Consider the following 23,194-nt stretch of genomic DNA (forward strand, 5'->3'; position numbering starts at 1 on the left):
ACTTAGAAAACCACACCCTCTTCCAGTGTTCAAGTGGACCTTTTTTGTTTCGTAAGCCTTCTGCAATGCAGGTTGATGCATTACGCTTACAATCGAAACTAAAGTCTCACTTCCTGTGACATTTCCTGATGCCATAGGCGGCACGTAGTGCCACATTTTAGGCGCTGCGAGTCAAGCTCATGGAAAAACACAGCAGTATATCAACCCTGACCGATTGTCAACTTTGCCCCAACCATTCTTTTACTCATGGGAGTCGGAAACATTTGATTCACTCTTCAGCATGTGACGCAAGGAGTTGTCGGAACAAGCCGGGAACGCCGCCGCATTCAAGAGGCATCAGGACGTTGTTGACCCTGAATCAATTCTCACCGAAAAACAGCAACACATTGTGGTACCACACCCACATGAAAGATCACTATTCAGCGAAGATGCTTAAGCACAGCATGATACGAAGGACAGCAAAGAAGTCGGTGAAAAATCCCTGTCCCTCTTTCAATGGAAAATTTCTTTGAAATCCATTCAAAACATCTGCAGGTGCTGGCAAAAACACAATCTCCTTGACAGAAGTAAAAACAAACTATTAGAGTAATTAAAATCGTCCGCGCTCTAGAAGAGACAAATGCCCTTCAGTTTTCTATAGAAACTCCCAATAAAGCTGTAAAATTTAAGATGAATCAAGTCATGCTGCTGGGAGCTTCAATGACAGGACGGATGAGCTATGATCAAGCTAACCGTCGACAACCCTCTGTGATCATGAACAGACACTCCGTGTTTACACTGCTAGCATTTATCTTTGAACACCAGTTGTAAAGACACACATTGGCGGGCATGTTCCAATGACAATATGACATGGTGAAAATATATTTTTTTACCACAACTTTATTGTGGAAACACAGTGTTACGGGCACAGCAGAAACACAACACAAACACGACGCTGTCCAAGACTCCCTGCGCACTAGCGCACACAGTTTCGGCCAGGCAGCCAGGTGGCAAGTCGTGCTGGACACGAGCAGTAAGCACCGCCACGGAAGTGACCACAGGCTCACTCACAGAAAAACTCCCCAAGATTCGGAGCTTGTCGGCACCTTCGCCGGCATAACTCAGTGCCAGCTGTGGGGTGCCAGGAGTCCCAGTCTGGCTGTTGTTTAACAGCACTCGCCCCATCCATCATGTCAGGTAATGAGCTGCGAGTGGCTGTGATGACTTGAAACACGTCCGCTAATGTGCGCGAGTGTGCACACATGCACTCTGCACAGATTGAAGAACAGAGAGCACTCCTTCAGATTGGATAGTGAGCAACATGCAGATGGTGCACAGGAGGAGAGATGGGGCATGAGGGAGGGAAGAAGGATCCCAGTGCCTGAAAACGGGTGTAGCATTTGGACTCATGTCATTCAGTTAAATAAATATTTGGAGATACAAGTTGGTTTTTTTTAATATTTAAATATATACTACAACTTTGTTCATCACTGGCTGGGGATATTTCAGTCAATTTATATCACTTTGCTGAAGAGATTCTCAGAGAACTAATGCCGTAAAGACTTTGTTAAAAAGAATAATAATCGCATGACGGTTCTACACACGGTAGAAAAAAAACATATTCAACAATCCACGCCGGCATTTTATGAGTCAATATCAGGCCATGCACAGGAAACTCGGATTTGCATTGATTCTCTAAAAATAATAATCAGCTTCTATATGAGGCACGCATGTAAATAAAAAAAAAAGTTTTTAAATATTAACCTGCATGACTCCAGAACTAAAGGAAATGTGAGAGAAGTGCACTAAAATAACATGAACCAATTTATTGCAGTACATTGTGTAGTTCAGTCCACTGTTTTGCTTTTATATGATTTCAGTTTAAGCTGTCCACGTGAGCTTCAACATGGGGGTGAAAGTGCCCCAGCGACAAGTGAACTCTTTGCTCCGTGCACAGGACGTTTATTCGTGAGTCTATGCTGACATTTTTTAAAGTCAAATTTTCCATCAATCTGCGGGATCTCATTATTGATGTTTCAGTTATGACATCACATTGTATAATGTGGTGCACCAGCAATTGGTGCACTGAAAGAAGTTTCCTGTGAAATAAACTTTTCTTTCTTGTCTTTATGGTCCAAATATTGCCATTTTTTTGCAAAGTGTAAATGAAATCTACTGACTTTTTTTTCAATGTTTTCGTCAGTGAAAGATTCATTTCTATTATTAGGGTTATTGAAGGATTTTTGAAAGTTAGTCAACATTTCTCTGTTCAACTTATTCAATAAAACCATTCTGTGTAATGTATGTGTATAGTTTTTTTTTTTCACTTGGACAGTTAAAGAAATTAATATCTCCAAAACCTTTCAATACCAAAGCCAAATCTGTGTAATATCGGCCCAGAATATCGGCTTAATATTAGTAATCGGCTTTCCTGAGCAACTCATCCCTTGGTGTAATATATTAACGTTGGGAAAGTGGACTTTTGCGTTCTATACTGACGAAAAAAAGCAGCTACCAGAAATAAGTATCGGAATTGTGCTTAAAAAAAACCAAAAAAAAAATGAATCGGTCAACCCCTCATTTTGTTATGTGGATCATTTATTGCAATAATAGCGATTTTCTATTAATTTCATTGGGGAAAATACAAAAATACAAAAAAACAAAATAAAATTTGATGAGCTCAAAACTTTTAGGATGTTCAGCAAGTTATTTCGTGACAATATAAATCATTGAAACCAAACATAGGTTTTGGCTTTTGCCAGTAGGTCACTGAAACAAACAGACGGCATGACGCCATTGTGTGGCGATGACTGAAAACTGTCCTTTGGAGGGTCGTTGCGTGCCAGCTAACTGCTTGAAAACATCAGTCGGGTTTCAGCAAAGAACGGCAAAGAAAAGGCAAAACGCATCTCCCATCAGAGGATCTTTGAACTGAGAGCTATTGGATTTCCATAAAGACTTTTCTGTTCCCATTTTCAGGTGCATAAAAGCCCATTTTCCATTCCCCACATCAATCTACCTCAACAATTGAACAAACAGAAACCATTCACACTGGGTGAGAAACGCTGCAACTGGCCTCGGCTGAATTGGATGCTTCAAGCAAACATGCACATGAAAATACTGGAAAGCATATTGAGACTCGGGGAAAGACGGATGGATTCTACATAAAAAAAGACCATATCTACAGGTTTCATTTTGACACTGGTTGGGATGACTTCTTTACGCGCGTTTCCCGGAGGTGACATCTTCAGCGACTTGTCATGAACAAGACTCGGAGGAGAACGACTTGAACAAAAGAGCAGGTACTGCAAGTTACAGCTGGGAGATGTTGGCACATAATTAAATACCGCCTGCCACTGTTTTCAAAAATGCGTTGAGAATACGTGAGCGGGTGGGCAGATGGCTGGGGAAGACGATCACACAGGGAATTTAGCTGTAACTTTGTCTCTAATGTACACGCCAGAGGAAATACACTCAGTCTTTAAGTGGAATGCTAAGAACACGGCATGCGACTTTGCTCTCAGGGAATCAAATACTCTTTATCTGGCTTTGTGTGTGTACACATCTGAAACACAAGGGATTAGCGCCAAGTAAGCTAGACAGAGAGGGGGCTCCAAGGACAACTCAAGTGGAACCCCAAATGTTTCCTGACTCTTCAGATGCCCTCCTTTGAAATACAATCCAATGTTAAGTGAAAAACCTTGACAGTCCAGTGGGTTTGTGGAATTCAGGCCTCAGGTTAGTGGGTTATATGGTGCTCAAATGTCATTTTCAGCCTTCATTAAAGTGAGAGTTAGAAATGTTAAATCATAATTTTGAAAGAATCCATAATGTGAAAAGAAATCCGAATTAACCCTTCTATTGCATGTCTTCTTTAGGCCCTGTAATGTAACACTGACCAACCACGGGAGTTTCCGTTATCAAACTTTTGAGTTAGCTCACATGAAAACCAAAGATATTTGAGCCATGATTCATTCTATTAGTTCATCAATGGGATTCTTTTTCTCTTTTTGGACATCAAAATGGTGATTCATTTCAACCCTGACACTGTAAAATCTCAGCAAGGTTGTTGAGCCTCATTTTGAATCAAAATATCTCTCGCTTAACTTATTCACTAGTATGTGACAGTCCAGCAAGATGGACAACACAATCTTGTCTTGTAAGACAATACAATCTTGAATACTAGTGACCTCCCGTCTACAATATCACCACATCATACCAACTAAGTGACAGGAACTGCACTGCATGAAGAACTGAGACTCATTTCTTATGATTAAAAACTATCAATTCCACTGTCCTCAGTTCAATGAATGTCAAAACATCCTCCTTGACTTCCTTGTTTCTCAGTCAGACCGCTTCTTTATTTTACTACATTCCGTTCCACGCCAGAGTTCAAGTTGGGAGTAACCAGCTCTCCTCACAAAGATGAAGATTTTTGGCTGTAAATATTTCCATTGTCGCTCACTTAACTCTCACAATTCACTCGTAACACACCCGAGACATTAGAATCAGAATCAGAATCAAATTTATTGCCATGGACAGTGGGGAGCCCACCAACTAGGAAAGTGTTTTGGAATAAAGTGCTGCCAAAAAAATAAATAAATGAAAAAATAAAATTAATAATAAAAAATAAAATAAAATAAAATTTGGAGGCACGATAATTGGGCATTGACCTGCTTTGTTCGGAAGAAGTTGCACCGTCTCCCGAACCCTTTTTTTTTTCTTTTATCAGGTTATATGTGATGATAAAGAACTATTCAAATAATGGATAAGTTTTTTCTTTCAAAACAGTTCAACACACTGAGTTTTGGCCCACTTAGCAGCCCATTCCAAAACCCCGGGCTTGGATCCCTCTCTGATAAAAGCGCGGCTGAAATGGACTGTACGAACAAAAACAGCGCTCACTGTTGAGACTGGAAAACCACTAAAGCCTTCATGCTAATGCCATCTTTAGCTAATTAGCTCCCGTCGAAGCCTTTTCATCTGCAGAGGGGGAGAAAAAGCTGCCAGTCAAATGTTTCCCGTATGTGGTAATTTGAGGAATTACCTCCCAGCGCCAGGAATAAACAGGACGAGTTTTCGACGGAATATGCAGTGTTTACTAAATACCATCTGGTAGGTGTCAAACTGGAGGTCAGGAGCGAGTCACCGCTCCTGAATGGAACAAGGCCACGGTAACAAGGTCAGGTTCACATAATAACCGCGAATAGTTTGTAAATAATGGCAGAATGCTGATGCAGTGTCAGTCAAGAGAGTAATAACGGAAACATCCGTGCAAGTGCCCCGGCACATGACACTCTGACACGTCATTTCCTTTCTCCACCAGCGCAGACTTGCTTGACACTTCACATTGTGATGCGCAAAACATAATAAAGGTGATTTAATCTGTGCTTGAGACGGCGTGTAAGGAGAGAGCACGCTTCTATCGCCTCCCTTCATCACCTCCACCTCTCCCCTTCGCCAGCCTTGAAGCTCCGGAGTAATGGCGCTCCCAACACAGAAACAAGATACTGTGTACAAATGGGATGCAGAGGGCGCAGAGCTATTTCTTTCCACTGAAAGTTATGGGGCAGATACCGCTCAACTAGAGTTGTGCCACACAGTAGTCCTCATTCACCGCTAAGAGTAATCACCACAAACAACTACCCAGGGATGAGAAAAAACAGCATGTTGAGTGGGGAAAAAAAGCAATTTTAAAACACAACAGGGATGGAACGTTTTAAAACAGAAGAGACAGAAGTTTGATTTTTGATCGAGTCTTGCAGAAACTTAACTTGTCATAAAAAAAAAGTAGCTGAACTGAAACTACATTTTCCAATTGAACTGAATCATGAAGACTTTCACATACAGATAATCACAATCACGACATAAAATAATATCATTTTAAAGTCTTCACTCTGCCAGGAAGGTAGAGTATGTTATATATAAAATCTGCTGAAAAGTTGACTTCAATAAACTCTGCATCTGGATCCTATAGACTGTATATGACTTGCCGAAAATGTTTTAAGTGAGTTACACAACTATAACTGCTAAGCGCTGCGGCAGCCAGCCCACTGAATTTGAATATCAATGATATTTCAAATGCTCAAAATGGTCATGAATTTATGCCACTAAATTAAAATTGGGTGACACTCATATTAGGGCTAAAAATTAGCCGATGCTCTATGTGAAAAAAAATGACACTCCAAAGATTATGTGACCATCTGGGTCAGTTAGCAAAAATCATATTGATGTGAGTTTAAGCAACAGTATAAGCTGCCCATGTAGTACAGACATGGGCAAAGTGCAGCCAGGATACAGGCGTTTGCAAGTATTCATGTGCAACTCATGCGGTCAGAGCAAAACTACAAAAGAAATTGCCCATTTTCCATCAATATCTTACCATTTGAATATAAATATGACTATATATAACTAGCTTTGCATATGTCTGTATCACCCTCCATCGATAGTTACAGCTAAATGTTTCACTATTTTAATTATTTTATCATTTTAAAAGTATTTTCCATCCCTCAAATCAAATAAAAACAACTGTAAAATGATCATTTATAGACACACTTTTTCAAACTTCTGTTGCCATGCTCTTCCAATATTTACGATACATTTTGAGAATACTCAAAGAAAATGTACATCAGCAAAAATATTTTAAGCAAAAGTTAAAGCCGTTTTGACCTACTGCGATTTGGTTTGACAACACAACAATCGTAGTCCATCATCATCAGCATCATTCACCTATTGGTCCCATTGGTGCAGGATAGAATCGAGAATACCCCAGAGGCCTTGTAGGTACATTTACTGTGTGTGTACTTACGTCGTGCCAATTCCTTTTTTATGCTAGCAAATTACAGAACACATATGTTGGTGGGATCCATGCAGGGACAGAAGATCACAGCAAGGCTTTATCTTCCTGTGCAAGTGAAAGGTAAAGCTCCATGGATTGCCTTTTTTTTAAAGATGTGTCACTTAAAAGAAATGAGTGTTAAAAAAAGAGCCAGGATGTGCGAGTGAGGGGGTTGCAATCCTGCACTTGATGTGTTGTGGCGCTTTCACAGCACGACATCGGAAGGTAGAGGCGATCAGAATGGCATGACAGAGGTAAATGCCTCAGAAGGCCCCAAATAAACACGCTGAGGAAAGATAGTGCCATTCTCCCACTCTCTGTGCGTCACCAGTAAACACTGCCTTCTTCAAGTTAACTCTTAGTCCTAACATTACCGCCGATGTTTACTATAATAAGCAGCCCAGGAACAAACGGTAACATGAAAAAGACCTAACACAATTTACTTCAAAATCACATCCTAAAGTTGGCACACAAGTATACACTTCGAGCGTCCTGCGTGACACTTAGTAAACAGAATTTGGAGGCAAAATGGGTTGAACTGACAGTCGGAGATCAATGATAATGAGGAGAGGTTTGCCGAGTGCATGGTGGTCAAAACAAGAGCTATCAGCTTTGACAGCGTAGGGATGCAGTTCATCTTTTCCATGCCAGTATCGCCACTCTATCTCATGTGCGCTATGATGGGCATGCTTTCAAACACTGACCCAGATAGTGAATGCAGCTGTTCTTTCCCCAATGGCCACATGACTTTCCCTCACCGGATTCCTTTTAAGTTTCAGACTTCCTTTGACAAACACTGGGCTGCGTGCTGTCACTCCGGGGCACCTTGTTTTCAGTCAGCCAATCTTTCTTTTTTATTTGCTTTTTTGGTGCAATGACTGCTGGGGAGAGCTTTAATAAATGGGGCTGTTACCGCAATTGTCCTCGCGAAAACAAAGCGATATGAAATGTGTTGACGATTACTTGGGGAGACAGCTACTTGGCGAAAAAAAACATATATATTAAGAACAGCACTATGTGGATGCAGCAGGACACACACAATCATTTCGCATGTTTGTTGTTAACTTGGTTCCATGGATTCACTCTTTCAACATTTATATCCAATTTATTATTTGAGCCCCGAGGAGATCAAATGATGCTTTTCATCATCAAGCCTTCCTCTGATCCTTCACTCTCTTTTCCTGGTTTACTTATTCTTCTTTGTAGCTGTTATTTTGTGCTATGTTTTTGATTCGTGAGTAGTTTTCTTTTTTGTGTGCGAACAGACCTTTGTAAACAAAGACAGCATAAAAAAGTCTGAAAATTCAATGCAATGTTTGCGCCACAGGAATTTGTCTGACCACAAACGTAGACCACTTATTTCCTCATATTTCCAGTTTTTAAGTGAATTATTATTATTTTACTGTATGTAGTTTCACACAGTATTGTGTGAATAGAGCATTGTGCAGATATTTTATAAATTACATTGTGCGTTACATGTGCGACATTTTTTCAGGGGAACTGAAATAACTGTAAAAGATTCAAAGCTCACTAGACCCTATACTAAAGGAGAGGTAATTTTATTTTGTCAAATGCCTCATCCTGTCAGGTTTCAGGTGGCAGATATTGAACCAAAATTTGGCCACACAACTGAACAGAATACAAAAAACAACAGAATAATATTGAAGCTGGATTTTGTTGCACTACCAGTGTGGGGTATTAGTATGTGTACAGTGTATTTTTCGCCACAACACTGAAACATACACTGTGGACAGAGTTGGGGGATTTTGGCCTCAGCACAGGCTCATGACTATGACCACAAGGCATTTATGATCCATAGAGAGCACAGATGGGGTTGGTAGCAAAAGCGGAGCCGCGTTGGCTTGAGCCCGGACAGAGAGACAGTAATCCATCAGGCCAATGCACACTTGTGCCTAAGGGAAGCAGTCACTGATCCTACTGGACTGATTGGGCCGCAGTGGGAGGCCGGACTCCCAGACTGAATTGACATCAGCGTCTGGTTTGCTCCACTGAGGCTTGATATGAGCAGGACCAAGCATGATACACTCGGTGACCTGCTTCTTCTTAAGAGCCAAATCTAGCTCACAAATCCCGTTAAACTTCATCGCAACATTCAAACTTTTACAGTTATTATATCACGCCACATCTAAAACTTAACCCAGAAAAGAATGAACCAGCTTTTCTGCTTACATTGCCATTGAAATTAACCCAGAAATCAAGGCTGCTGTACTATCGATCAAAGAATGAACACACAGACTGAGAATAGGGAAGACGAGCCACTCCAATTCCCTCATGTGTCACCAACTTTTGCAAAAATATGAACAGTAGAATTAGCTAGTCCCCTTAAAAACTACTGTCTGTGAGAACACGTCAGTATCTCTAAAGCAGGGTGTCATACTCTTAAACAGTCCAGTCTTAGGGGGTCAAATAAGAATAAAATTATTAAGGGGTCTGTGACTTCTTAAACAAAGCGCAACGCCATGTAATGTCTCTGTGGTTCACCATAAAATTCGTGTCCATCTACATTGGTATTGTTGACGTTGCTACATTTATCGACAATTTTCCTGTTGGAGAGCAAAGTTTAGACACAAAAACAATGGTCGCAATGTTGCGAATGAAGTGCTCTTTCACAGACCTGAAAGGGTCTTTTCCTGGTCAAAAAATAATCTTATTTTCTTTGATAAGAACCAGCTGAGGTGGCTCGGGCATCTGATCCGGATGCCCCCTGGACGCCTCCCTGGGGAGGTGTTCCGGGCATGTCCTACCGGGAGGAAACCCCGGGGAAGACCCAGGACTCGCCAGGATCCCCCGGGAAGAGCTGGAGGAGGTTTGTGCGGATCGGGAAGTTTGGGCTTCCTTGCTCTGAATGCTGCCTCCGCGACCCCACCCCGGATAAGCGGCAGAAGAAGGTGAAGGTGAAGATGTTATATACAGCAACTATTTTCTTGACTCTTTTTTACAGATAAAGTTCAATAATTTACAAGAAGGAGGGTCCCAAAGCCAGACCAGTTGGGAATCCAATATTGTAGTTTTGATTTTGAGATGAGTAAATGGCAAAAATGGAAAGTTGAGATATTCAACAAGACAAACTTTGTTGTTGTACAAGCATTTATACAATTGGTACGCGAGGAATAAATCCATGCCAGTCCATAAAAGCACAAAAAGTCCATCAAAAGGACACTTTTTTTGCAGGATAGCGTACGGCAGCATTGCCCCGCCCACCTGCCCACACCCCGGAGCCGAACTGAAGAAGCCGTGAGCAACAGCTGAATGAATAAACAAAAACACCTGTGCATGACAGTCTTTGCAAATACGTCTCTATCGCCGCACTCAAGAGTGTTATCACCAAATTGCCCTATATGATAAGAATCTAATCAGCCTGCTCAGCACAAAAGATCAGAGGTGGCATGTTCAAGTGGCTGTAACGCTCTGTCAGCCACGTGATTGGCAGGTGAATGAGTACAGCGAGAGGTAGTTCGACAAATGGACGCTAAGATATAGTTTGACAGACAGATGGATGCGTAAATGGATGGTTTGGCAGCATGATAAGGTAAATAGGCTGATGGATCACCAAACAAATGCGTGGGAGTATCAAGGAAAAGGAGGAGAGGAGGAGAATGCCTGCCTGCAGACAACAACAGATAGGAAGCCAGATAGCCTGATAAACACAGATGGATTGTGTTGATACACAGAGAGGTGGGGCGGGATCGATAGATTGTTTTATTCTATTTGGTTGGAGAACTGGAGGTTTGATGCCGCAAGTATCAGGGCAAGCCGTCTTTGACAACACGATGCCGAGATAGGGACACAATTTAATCCTTCCTTTCCCAAATGGTGGCCTCATATTCAGTTTGTTATTCACACAAAAGCTGTCATGTTGCATCAAGTGATGAGGAGGAGAAGCTGATATGAATCACTGCAGGAATGTAAAACTTTCTTTGTTCCATGAAAACCTTGGCATCGAGATCATGAACCAGAAATCATTGGTGCTGAGGAGGAGCTCCACAAAACTACTACTCAGGTTTCTACACTGTATCTCAACCAAGGCCTGTCCCAACACTCCCTTTAATTCACTCACTGTTGGGGATATCACTCCCTGCTCTGATCCAGACACATGACGTTCCTGTACGTCTCCAGTCTAAAGGTCTAAACTGACAGAACAACACCAAATTAAGGCAACCAGCTGAAGAGCTAGGAGTCTTTTCAAAACAGCTTCCTCTACTCCGAGTCTCTGGCCATCTCCTCATGTTGAGTGTATGCCGTTCAAGGGTCAGAGGCATCACTTCAACGAAAACACTCAACAGTAGTATAAAAATCTAAAGATCAAAGTGAAGTGGATGTTGTACTCTCTTAAGAAGGGTCAGCAGTAGGAAATGTATAATGCATGTGGGAAAAGGTACTCTTTTCAGGGCGGGTTTTGATGCTTGCTTTGCGCTGCTGTTTTGAAAGGTTGGTATCACTGCTTTGTGTTTGTTTTTGCTTGAAAATGGTAGGTACGACTGTTGGTTTAAGTGCCCCTTTGAGGTGAACTTTCAGGCCTACACATTCCTGCTGAGCTGCGAGATGAACACTGCAGAATACCGACAAAGTACATGCTGACATGCTCACTGGCACTAGAACAACAGCCTACATAAAACAAAGACATCTGAACATTGGTCATGTCTGTAGACGTACTGTCTGTGATGTACATGCTCGAATACGCCTAGGGTTGGGTTTGTGCATTCACAGGTGCATCATAGGGAGTGGCCAGAGATTGTCTATGCCACGTGCTACATGACATACAGTGGTACCTTGGTTTTCGAACGTCCCGGAATTCTAACAAATCGGAGTTCGGACAAAAAATTTTTTGCTTTGGATTTCAAACGAAAATCCAGAACTCGAACGCCCCCAATAAAGCCGGAAAAAACATAACGCGGACCGATCAGCTGACCCACGACGCGCTTTGTTATTGTGTATAACGCAGCCTCTGTATGCAGACGTGTCCCGTTAGCTACATTTACTGACTGTTTTTTCTTCATATTGAGGTGTAAAACCTTTCCTGTCTCCACACTGCACCGTGGTAGAGTGTCACAGGGGAGGTGCTCCTGGAGCGCTCACTCCAGGGTTTGATGTCCTGTTGTGGGCTGGAGCTGGGACAGGGATGAGGCGAGTCTGGGACAGAGCGTGACTTGGTTTATGACTTTGTCACAGCCAAACTGCACAGAAGCGCACATTCAGAGCTGGACACGCACCGGGCACCTCTTCACTTCTGGAGAGACGTCACTCACTCTGCAACCCCTCCCACATGCAGCGGCCACACACATAGAGGAACAGCGCACCTGCAGCAGACACTCTACATTCACTCCTACAAAAGACTATATTAAGGCTTGGAACGCATTATTTCTTTTTCCATTCATTGTTATGGGAAAAATCGATTCACATTTCGAACAATTCGCTTTTCGAACGACCGTCTGGAACAGATTGTGGTCGACAACCAAGGTTCCAGTGTACTTTTATCATATGAGCAAAGTGATGCGGGCGGTGCCTTTCCTGACAGACGTTTACATTATACACGTGCACTGTCATTTGCCTTATGTCCTGTGGGCACCGTAGTTGGGATAACTGCTAATGGAGGAACGCTAAGGCAGTTCACTACAAAATTGCGGCGAGTGTGTAACCTGTATGTTACTGGACAAAATTGTACTTTCCATCTTGAGATTGAGATTCTTGCACTTTATAATATTATTTCTTTTTTCAATTTATTGTGATATGTTGAGTATAGAGCACGTTACGAACAGAATTCCCCATGGGATTAATAAAGTTTTTCTGAATCTGAGATGTTCGACTGAAAAAGTATGTTGTATGTAGTTCAATTACCAGCAAGTTAGAAAATTTAAATTTAGCTTCGTACTTCAACTACATGGAGTTGAACCCTCGCCAGTACTGCTAACAGAATATGACTGGTGGAAAACTGTACCAGCTTCATCTCTGATTATTTTCAAATCATAAGCAATAACCGCAACAGTAAGGCAGAGTTTCAGTGCACTCATATAAGAATCAAACCGACTGGCTGCCCTGACAAACCGCCATCTCATTACTGGCGCTTGTGTTTATCATGTCACCACGGAAGACAAGGGTATGTGAAATTTAGAAGCGAGGGCTCTTCTTGTTAGAAAAGGTGGCTTCTTTCTATGTCAGCTTGAGGGACATGGGGGTGCAGTGCGGCAGCCTTGATGAGTGCTGCAGGGCTTATAATAGACAGGAAAGGCCTAGAAAGCATGCCCTTTGGAGGTGCAGCATCTCTCACTGGCTGACAGCTTACAGGGCCCAGGTTCCACAATGACACCTTCGCAGTGCACTAAGGATGACACACAAACACACACCTAATGTTCAGAAACATATTTTCAGACACACAAAAGAGTTTGGCTGCTGGATTGCACGCATACTTGAACACACGCACACAACACGTGCACACAAGGAAACTAATCCACTTGTGCTGCGTGAGATGATATTTGACAGGTGGAATCTCAGCATGCGACTGAAAGTATTAATACTTAAAAAAACAAGCAAGGCTCCAAAATAAACCTGCATTAAGTCTCAGATAGCGAAAACAAACATGTATTTGAGGCTTGGTAAGCAGGCGAGAGACTACTTTGCCGTGCACACAACCAAAATATAACTCAAAACAAGTATCTGGAATTGCTTTATTTTAATCCATGTGATTTCAAGCGCTTTTCCCCACCTTTTTTAAAAAACACATTTCACAGGTTTCTTCAGATTATGGCTTTCTTGACAACAGTTAAATCTCTACCCCCCATTTAAGGACTTGGGTCACCACAACAGTGGGATCTCATCAGTTTAACGCTAAATATATACAATAAATATTCAATTTAAGCGCCAAGAATAATCGCCATTCGTATGGTGTAACTATTTTTTATCAGTTTAATTTTTTTATTTTGTAAAAATTACACAGTGACTTGAATTATGGCGCTCATCATGAATAACTTGCAGGTTTTCAATGTCGAAAACAACACAGCTACTCTCTTTATTAACTGCAGTGCATAATTGTAACCTTCAGTCTGGATGATGTTGTTGGGCTTGTTGAGGAAAATCACAATTATGCTGTCAAGTGGGCTCAGTACTTTTTAGCAGTAATCTATGTCAGTGACATTTTATGTAAAATAAAGCACAATGAACGTGTCAAAAAAAATACAAATAAAAAAAAACATTTAGATCATTGTCTGTCACATATTTACGTACATTATGTTCATGAATGCATTAATATTGTTTGTTATATTGTTTATTTTAATAATTCAATTTGTTTTTCATTGTGTTTTTTTCCCCCCATCAGTATACTAAAACAAGAAAACTTTCATCATATTTTCAGGGATTTCAAGGAGAAATATTTCGGTATGGTGTTGCAAGCTATAGACCAAGCCAACCTCTCAACTCGTGCACTACAGTGCTACAATGGCCATCTTGTGCCGGAGTGGTTCCAAAATGATTTCCGTCTTGGTGTGTCAAATTTTCAATTTTCAATGCCTTGTTTGGAATTTCAGGTTAACTTTTGGTAAAAACAAAGGGGCGTAGCAAAATGAGTCACATCAATAGCTGCTTTGGTTGACCATATGTACAATATTTCTCCACAAAATACGTTGTTTTCTTCAAATTATCTGTTGCAGCACATTTCAGTGGTGGATGGCGATATCAAAAGAGATTCAAGTTAGAGTTTTGACAATTGGTATCGCGACGATGCAACGGAAAAAAGCAGGAAGAACATGCACTATAAAGTATGTAAAGAAACCCTGTGCTGGCTAATAAATCCAAGGAGACAAAAGTGAACAAATCTCTTGTTAAATTTGGCAAATAATAATAATACTTAAAATCTAATTTCACTGGATAATTTCTATTTGTATTTTCTTGTAACCGAACCATAAAAAATAATAAATAACACCAATGAAGTCATAGTTTTTCACAGTGGAAATACTTTTGTTCATAAATTCATTCCTGGATGAATAGTATCAAAACAGAGGCGGGGCACAGCTTAATCATAGACATGTCAAACTTGAACTAAGATCATGGTCTGAGCTTCTGCTCCTCTTCAAACACAATCATTCCACCACTACCATCGACACACTGTTGAAAGTCAGCTGTCAGTCATCTTCTGTTGGTTTTCGAAGCATCCAATCTCAGGGTTTTCTAAGACCCATCACGACTGAAGCCTTACACAAGTTAATAAAACATGATGCTGTTTGTTATTTATTTATCGTCCCCCTTTTTGATGTGTCCCCCAGTGCAGCATGAGTGGTAGCGAAGATCATAGAAGGCTGTGCAAGTTAGCGGTCTCGCTCTTCCTCACTGCCGTCAGAGCCATTTGGCTGTGCGAAGACGCTCCCTCTTCTATTCACATGGATGGGAGAAATGACTTTCACTCTCTCTTTTAATATGAATCATTCATAGTCAGAGATGCTCCCTCATGTACACAAAATACCACCACTCTGCCTGTGATGGCCCACACTTTGCTGCCTTCATGTTTTGCCTTGTGCATTGTATTTGTGACTGTCGCCACCACTTCTGATGTGTTACATTAGAGATGGAGCGCAAACCTCAGGCTAAAAAGAAGCGTCTCTTTAAATCAGGGCGTGTGCTTTGCATTTGAAATCGAAACCCACTTGAGGTCATCACCACAAACCGGGACCATCGGTCAGAGATTCTGAATCCGAACGGCTTGAATCTCACAATGGTGTACAGCCGTCGGTGAAAAGCTACTCCATTCAATGATCGGAATCCAACTACGACGCTCCTCCACTATTCACAATTTGCACGAGCAGCATGAATGTGAGTCACTGGGCGCATGTGTGATCTTTGCGGATGAGGCGTTTGCATGTATGAGCATCTGCCGTGGCTCCTGGAGACAGTTGTAGGTTTCTTTTAATCGCCTGGAGGTCGACCACACACACCTACCGACCAGACATCTCAGGCGACAATAGATTCTGTGGCCATAAAAATTTAATCGCCGGCCTTCACTTATTCATCAAGGAGGAAGATTTTTCTGCAGGGATGCCCTCCAGAGATGTGGCGCTCACATGCCAGGCGGCCTGCCGCCTCTTTACCCACAAGGTTTTCAATAAAACAAGCAAACAACACAATTCCAACACCTATAAATAAGTTAATGTTCCTGAATAAAGTGCTGTACACAGAGCTTCGTGTTGAGGCCCGTCATTATACATTAATGGGTCTCTGGTCTGGCCAAAGTTATTTTTCTTCTCCTTTTTTGTCTTCGGCGGAATCGGAGTCTAAAGTCAGTGGGTGTACTTTGAAAAAAATAACAACAAAAAAAAACAAAGTCACCTGCTCCAGCATAATTTAAGACGCTATCAGCTTCCACAAACTTGCCGTCGTTTCTCTTCAGCAACCACAACAAATTAACCAACCAGTATTTCCCCCCGCTTTCTGCAGACATGCTGTTTGCAGGAGTTTGAACATTCAGAACGGTGGCTTGCCAGATGCCCGGGCGTCTGTCGATGTGGCACCGTTGTTAGCTAGTTTTCGGTGAGATTTACATGGCAGAAAAGATGTCAAATAACATATACCTCGGAGAATACAAAAATGGATCACGACTAATCCATACACCTGGGTCTTGGCAGTGGGTAGCCACCGCTTCATCCAAACCACTGAAAGACAGACTGATGCCACCCACACAGCCAAGACAGCACATTTGGAGTCAAGATCTGTAAGTTCAACACTAGCACAAGTTGACTCGCACAAACAAATATTGACGCTCGCAATGTATCCTCAGCAGACTTTAGTTTTATATTTCCCAACATTTCAAGAACTTCATTCTCACAGCGAAAAGGCAACTCTACTGAACGGGCACCAGTCACTCGTGTCCGCCGTTGCGTTTGTGTGGGTGGAGTGCCAGAGATTAAAACGGCAAACCTTGGAATCTTTAAGAGGCCAAAAGTCTCTCTGAAAGGAAAACGGTAGTTTTAGCATTCGTTCAATTCAACTGAAAAGTAGATTTGGATTGGCTACTGACCCTTCCTCGTGGAGACACAGCATCACTACTCCAACTACGATAAGCCACTACTCCACACTTATCGAAGGGCGATTCGTACCAAACCAAGATGATTTAATGTAAACTAACAGCGGCATCACTGTCCTAGTAAACACCGATTGCTAAACAGCACAAAAAACAAAACAAAAAAACTCCATCATGAGAGGCCACTGACAGACTCAGAGACTTCGCCTCTGAACTACCGTCCAAAATCTGTGTAAATACACCAGAACCAACATGCAAGATGTTCTGAGCATCCATCTTCCAGCACTGGAATCTCCCCCAAAACAACCCTGCACAGAGGCACATTCAATCGTTCTTCATTTAAATATCATTTTGCAAGAAAATGTTTTACCTTTGAAAATAGCAAGGCAATAAAGGTCACTGAATTGAATTATCTTTGACCAGACGACGTGCAAACACATTTAAATAGACACAGAGACGCTACCTCTGCTATTTAGACAGAGAAAAAGTAGGTCAGTCATGACCCGGTGATTGACATGTTCTGTCGTGGCCCAATAAGCCCCTCGGTTAGCGAGACTCCCTTGGCATCCGTGTCAGATTCAGGGCCTGCGGCACCACACCTGTGTCTGCCCTTCTTCGCTGGGATCAATTAATATTAAAGTTTCACAGTTTTTCATTGGTGGTGTGAACATGGTGTACAGTGGGGAGTTATAGACTGACACCAGGAACAGACTGTCGTGCAGGGAGACATAGAATTGGACAGACAGCCCGAGAACCAGGAGGCATAACAATAAATTCCACGAGTCAAGATTTGGATATGAAGAAGATCTAAAAGTAAAAACAATTCAATAGCTCTTCAACTGACTCACACAATCTATTTATGAGGTTCAGGCAATACAAAACAGAGATTACAATGAGAATGAACTTGAATGGCCTCCAACCAGATCGTGACCAGCCTGTGATGTGCGACCCACGCTTTCCCAAATAACACAAACCTGTAGACGTTTTTAGACTGTGTGAGGAAAGTTTACTCAGAAGTGACCCAGGTTCGATTTCTGGTAAGGGCAAACCTCGGTGTTTGCTCTGTGGAGTTTGTTTTTCTGAACTTCTTTCCCCTGATCCCAGCTCACCCCAAGCAGGGTTAGCACCTTCTAGGTGTGAGAGCGCAGCGCTGCCAACATTCAGGCCTCTGCTATAGAGCACACACATCCATTAACCAAGCTCTGAACTACGTGAGAGAATCCACATCAACAACGTTTACCACAGAATTCAAAAACAAATCTCTTTTGTGCTAAGCACCAGTCAACTTTGGATCGTATTTGAACTGTTGAGCCAATATTGAAGTGATCCCATAGCAGTGAAAGTTCCTCTTGTTGGCCATTTTGGGATGAATTGTTTATCATCCCAGCTTGTTGCAAAATGCTGAAGCAGAAATACTTCAACTTTTGGAGGCTGTGACTTCTGGCATCCACTTTTTTATTTCAAGCATCTGTGCGCTACAAAAATGCAGGACTTTCAGGCAGAAAATGTGAATACAAACTAAGCAACTGTCGTAACCGCCACAGACATCAGTTCAAGTTCAATGTCTGAGAAGGTGAATCTTCTGGTAATGAACTTCCTAACATAATGGGCTATTGAATAGTTTCCTTTGTATCACTTACACGACTCGAGGTTCCTCAAAAGGGGATCGATAAAGTGTAATCTTAAGAATACACTTCCACAAGTGGACATTTACCGGACGAGGACGTAAGCTTATTCAGTCTTTTAAGAGCCTGTATATTAAGCTTCCACTTTTAAAACAAAGGCTTCTTCATACAAGCTCAGTTTACACCATTTACGTCTAGACTATCCCGACTATATCTCTCTCTCCAGGGTGTTGAGGGATTAAATATGGTCGGCGTCCCACAGGTTTTAGCATGACACATCGCATCATTACTCATCAATGAAGAGCAAGTCAACATGTAGGTGGTGGTGTTTGTTTTGAAGAGACCATATGATGCAGGGGATCTCACCCTGGGCAGTTTTACCAGCGCGGTGTGTGAGTTTCAGCTGCATTCCTCTTCCTGTAGTGTGTGTTTGGGCGCCAGTGACACAGACGAAAAAGAGGGCAGTTGTACCTGTGCTGCCTCGTGGTCGTCTCTTGACAGTGCCCTTCACATCACAGCATGTGCCTGGACATTGAATCTGACAGAAGTGACCTCCATGCCATATCACAAAAACCACAAACACATAACCCTGCACTGTAACATAGCAAGAGACGTGCAGTTTTCAGCGAGACACACGCATGCACATTTACCCTGTAGACATCAAGTCAGGCAGCTTTCAATGTGGTGAGGAGCATCCTAGAATATACTTGTTTTAAACTGAACAACAATATCGCTCAGGTCATCTTTGGACGACTAAAGTGAAAAAAAAAGTCTGCGTTAAACTCCCAACCTGGGAGCTGCTACAGTAAACCATTTCTTCTCAGCGACGCAGCTATTCCGGGCGAATTGTTAGCTAATCAGAAATTGTGTTGCATGTGTCAAGCAGTAAGTGGTAATGGATGGGATTGAAAAGCAGCACAATTCAGTGTGATTGATGGGCAGCGGAAGAGGCAGTGACTTGCATTTCCTACCGCTGCAAGTAATAAACAATGTAAAGTGTTTGTGGCGTTGTGTGAAATCCAGCAGAATGAGAAATTGAATTTATCACTTCAAACTCCAACTATTCAATCCATAATAAAGTAAAAGAGGCGCCACAGTGTGAAGGGAGCCTCAAGTTGTTCACCATGAACAAGATGTTTCCCTCTGGATAGAACTCTGAGGCCAATTTCTTTCCATTTTAAGCATTTATTTTCTTGATGTGCAGTGAAAGGAGAGCTATTTCATGAGACAGTCAAACTGACATGACTGTCAGAAGAGGAGACAACAGGAGTCAGAAGCGCTTTACAATATTAGCTTTTTCTGAAAAAAAAAAAAAAGTTGTTCAACAATTGAGGTTTTGGCATAAAGTTGAAGTTGGTCCAAAGTGTTTGGTGTCAACAATTATAATATTTTCAGGAGTTGTACAGTACTTTCAGTGTGGTCAACCTTTGAAAATCGGTTTGAAAATTTGCAACCAATAACAGGCTGTTTAGACTGGTTTAAAGGAATTGTTATTCCAAATATACATTCCCATTATAACAATCAAATTTGTCCGCTTGCGGATTGTGTCCGGTCAGATTTTTATTTATTTATTTTTTTAAGGTTTAAATTAGTGAATGAAACTTCAAATAAAGGATTCAATGGTTCTTTCTAGCAAGAGAAACATTTTTTATTAGCAATAGACGATACTTGTTAAGTAGGTCATTTGCCAAGCATATGTTTTAATTCCTGGTCTCACGACAAACGCGTCGTGTTTGGCTGACACGTTTGGATCATGGCTCATCTTATTTGCTATCGCACAAAAAATGATTCATGTATTGCGCAAAATGTGCATCAATGAATGAGCTTTACACCTTTACAGATCGAGTCCTGGGAACTTCCTGTTCTCACAATGACAAGGCGCATGTCAGCCAAGCCTGTTGCAAAGGAAGTAGAACAAATGCCAGACGTGCTAGCTGATGCTAATGGAAAAAATCCGCTTGCATATATATATATATATATAAATATATATATATCCAATGAATCCAGTAAAAAGTCTGTGCGTGGCTGAATCGTGCAATAATGTTTGAATACAATCCAACACAGTGTAATTTTAGTGCTCAGATGTCATAAACTAGGAATAATTGCTACATAAAAGTCAATAAACCTTTAGCACCGCCAAACATTATTCTTTTTGCAACTGTGGTGTCTCAGACATATTTACCTGCCCTCTCATTGGTCTAATTGAAATGAAGTAAGGTGACCTTTTTAGGGGCACAAAAGGGACCTGCTTGTTCCACGAGGCCCTCACCATATTTCAACGCTCGTAACTCATAAATCAGCTTGTTGAACTGGGACGTAATGATGGTCTCGACCTTTCTCGTGACATTTCTAAACGGCCGCATCCTCTACCTAGGATCATGGCACCATGAAAGGCACCCGACCATCCTGAATGAGACCAGCGATCCAAGCGGAGGGAGAAAATAAACTCATTGAGAGATGACACCGGGACTTAGCTCTGATGCGACGCATTTCAACAATATGTGAGGAACACAGCGAGCATGTGTGCACGTCTGTACTGTGGGGAGGCAAGTAAAGGTCCACTTGTGACAAGCCTTTTGGGAATAGCAACATCTGGTACACCAGCTGCTCCTCTGGTTTACATGCACCTCCTCAGTGGCCCCAAACGACACACACCCTTGTAGCATGCGCAGGTACCCGTATATCCATCCAAACACAGATAGAAGTCGTGAAAATGATTTGAAAATGTATAGATTTCACTTCATATTTTCAAGTTGGCTGGCATATGTGATGACTCAACACAACTGTCCTTTAACAGTCAGAGGGCAACTCAGTCATAACAGAAAGTGCCAAAGGTCTAGAGGGGCGGTCGTTGCCCTCAGGGCTGGCATTTGGTTTGAGCCATTTTTGGACTAATAACTCTGACTCCACTCCACTCCACTCAATCTGACATATACACATCAATTTAATGTGCTTCAAGACACAGAGAAGTACCGACCACACACACTTACAAAGGCTGCGTCAAAGGTTGCAGCTGTGAGAGCCAGTAGAGGAGGTTTTGTGCGTCAGAAGCAGAATAGACTGCCTCAATGACCCTGTCTGACTGCGCTGGTCTCCTGCCAAGACCTCAGCGCTCACCCTTTACCAATCAATTCAGACACTGCTAACACTATCGCCACTGCAGTGGTTCCATGGTGACGATATGCCCCCCGATATCGTCCACTCCAGAATCCAGCAGTGTCTTTGTGACAGCACGCTGATAGCAGATATCTGGTCAGAGGGAATGAGCACTCACATTTCAGCCCACCGGAAAAAAAAGGGAAATAAAAATAAGAATCTTCATCTTCAAGGAACAAACCTCAGGAGGGAATTGTTTATTTTCTCAACTTGTTATTATTGGGCTGAAAGCATTGATTCCACTAAGAAGAAATAACATGAAAGAATTGTTGTCAGCCAGTGGAAAATGGGTGGATAGAGAAAGTCAGGACAACGTGCACATAGCTCTGGCCAAGGACTAGTTTATATCCGGAGTTTGAAAAATAAAAATGCCAGATGAAGTAAATAAGTACACAATAGGATGGGGAGACAATCCGCACTATGGTCAGAGGCACACGGCAAACTTATTCTAGCTGTCGTCCGAGTAACTGGAACTAATTTGATCGAGACGCATTATGACAGAAAGTAAACTTTTAATGAAAATCTGCATGCTGGGATTACAAGTCGGTACCCCACAGAGTTCATATGAAATGTTTATAAATGACAATGGTGTTGAGAGAGACAGTGAAAAGAGTGCAGCGCTTGGGGAACATGGTGACGTGGCGTCTGTCAGATACATTAACCTCATCAGTTGAGGTAAGGGCGGGGTGAGAACGCTGGTCGACCGTGGGGGAAGGGCCGCAAAGGATTGCTGTTATGACGTGCATGAGAACGGGAGACAGTGAACGACAGGGTGAGAGAATTTGAAAGGCACGGCGTCTGTTGGCTGGCAGGGCGGATGGAGGGAGCGAGGGAGGCATGCGACAGCGGAGCATGACAAGTGTGGCAGAACAAACCGGTGGTGACTCCTAGGCTTCTTCGTTCACCGCTGTGATCCAATACATCAGGACAGCCCACCATATGGGATGGCACAACTTATTCATCCAATCACTGGGACCACACACAAGAACCCGAAAACGCAAAGTGTGTGCGCGTCTGCACGTGTTCGTGCGCGCGAGAAGAGGGTGCTCAGAGGTTTCTTTCTTTCTTTGCCAACAAGAGGAGGATGTCACACACGACAAGATACAGAATCAGCAGAAATTCACAACAAATTGCGTCGTGCAACTTAAACAGGGAGATTTAGCATTTAGCAGGGTAAAATCATAGTGGTATACAGTATCAGTGTGCAGTGCTAATGACCAAAGTACATTTTCATTTGCCAGGAGCCTCGGATTAAGTGAATTGGAAGTGTTGTTCAAGATAGGCCTCTTTAGGCCATTTACGCTCCCTTTACGTACAAAATTCTACCCGTCCATTTCAAACAATGTTACAGTCAGTGATCACAGGAGTTCTTTGCATTGGTATTGCAATTCTCCAATGTATCAGCCCACAGTCAAAAGTTTACGACAACGACAAACTCCAAAACAAACATGGCAACTGAGGAAGAAGTATTGATAATGTACCTCTTTCACAAAAATGCGAAACAGAGGCTGCATTGTAGGAGGTGGTGGTTGGTGAGGCCGGTAAATATATTGCGACTGGTGGACGGAGAATTTC

At 42.2% G+C, this 23,194-nt stretch overlaps 1 protein-coding gene across 5 annotated transcripts in view; it reads right to left on the minus strand.

Moving 5' to 3' along the window:
• diaph2 (diaphanous-related formin 2) overlaps window positions 1-23,194 on the minus strand; it is a 335,124-nt gene that overhangs the window by 4,256 nt on the left and 307,674 nt on the right. The gene's annotated exons all lie outside the window — the stretch shown is intronic.

This window comes from Synchiropus splendidus, chromosome 11 (genome assembly GCF_027744825.2).
Source record: "Synchiropus splendidus isolate RoL2022-P1 chromosome 11, RoL_Sspl_1.0, whole genome shotgun sequence".
Classification (NCBI taxonomy): Eukaryota; Metazoa; Chordata; class Actinopteri; order Syngnathiformes; family Callionymidae; genus Synchiropus; species Synchiropus splendidus.